We start from the raw sequence: 1831 nt of genomic DNA on the forward strand, positions 1-1831 counted from the left end.
TTAGGGGGTTGAAGATTTTGGTATGCTTTTTGAGCCAAAAGTTGTCCCCCTCAGAAACAAATTTGACCTGTTTTTGGATTTTGCCGAAAGGTTCTTTACTACCCTGTAATGCCTTGCGGTACGTTTTCGATGGGCTACCCTGTATAAATTAAAACTTTTGCTTTTGATTTTATATGCAATTTAAAGCATGGAGTTTACTGTTGCTTAAATAAATTATAATTATATACAACTATTTATACACTTCATTGCTAGCAAACAATAAATACATATATTCTATGCAGTTGACATTGATGATAAATTAAAATAATTAGATGTGGAAGAAGCACGTTATTGATGACAATGCATGCAACTTATAACAGCGATGGAAATATATCTTCAATTTATGTGCAGCTGGATAATTTTGTCTAAGACATATCCGTATCAACTCTAGCTTATTAAGATGAAATTTTTGTAGTGACTATTTAAATCATGTGATTATTATATTTTGTCTGTAATTTCTTTATATTTGTGAAATATTCTTGTCAAATACCATTCAAGACAATGTTCTGTTTATGTTTTTTTCAAGTGAAAAAGAAATAATTATTATACTGATGATTTTACCAGGAGAAACAAAGCAAATATTAGTAATAACAAACAAATACTAATAAAAGGTTTTAACATTTTTGATTATTATTAACTTTACCACAATTTTTGATTTGGTTTACGGGAATTGCTTATTATGATATTAATGACATCTACATATTATGGTAAAAACGTTCTATCAAAATATAAAACACCTTGTATACACCTTTGACTATTAAGTTGATTATATTTCTGTAGATATAGGAAAGCTCTAAATAATATATGCAGATATTTAATATTTCAATAACAGTAAAATGTCTTTACGAAAATCGCAAGAAAAAGTTGCCTTTTATTACGTATTTAATATTGGCTCCTCCGCCATTTCTTGCGATTGAATTTTTTTCCGCATTTCATCTCGCATGCTTATTTGCTTTAAAAAATATTAGATACACTAACTTTTAAATTTAACAACGGTTAAGTGATATATATTTAGTAAATATTTTAGCTCATCTCCTGTTAAAAACCATGAGGGTTAATAGTTTAGATTAGAACATCAATTATTCAAGACAAAGAGTTTAAATATTGTTCTTTAGTCGTTATACAAAGTGTTATTAAAATACTTACAATTAGTCAAATTTTAATGGCGAATTGAAGTAGAGTGATATAAGAAGGTATAAAACAATTCAGTTTATTTCAAGTTGAGGAAGACCATGTAAATAACTACTATTTTCTTTAATAATTTACTAAATTTAAACAAAATCACTCAATAATGAATGAGAAAAGATAGAAAAACTTCTCTCACAAAACTATTTAATATTGCTACCTATTTCAAAGTAATGTAATGGAAAGCTTGGATCCGTTTTTCTCGGAAACGGAGCATTTTATCTAAAGAAATAGAGAGGAAATAAAGGTCTACCATGTTGGCATCTGAGTTTGAAAATTTCGATAAGCAAAAAGATAGGGGCAAATTTTAGTCAACGACCACTCAAATGAGTGTTCAGGGTGTCAAAATTCATAATTTTCCTTCAACCCATTTCGGAAATATTAAAAAAATAATAATTTTTATTTGAATGTTTATATGAAAAAATATTCTTATTTTTGGCAGTAGATTCAAGTGGTAAATTATTGGAGACTAATCATGAGACACCCTGCATCATGATTTCCAAATAGGTGTGCAGCAACACTTGTAAACAAAGACAGAACTATCGGTTCCAAAAAAGTTATCATCGTATCAATGTGGTAAATCATTTACAAATTAAGTATTTGTAAA

The sequence above is a fragment of the Anoplophora glabripennis genome, unplaced genomic scaffold (genome assembly GCF_000390285.2).
Source record: "Anoplophora glabripennis isolate ALB-LARVAE unplaced genomic scaffold, Agla_2.0 scaffold101, whole genome shotgun sequence".
NCBI lineage: Eukaryota > Metazoa > Arthropoda > Insecta > Coleoptera > Cerambycidae > Anoplophora > Anoplophora glabripennis.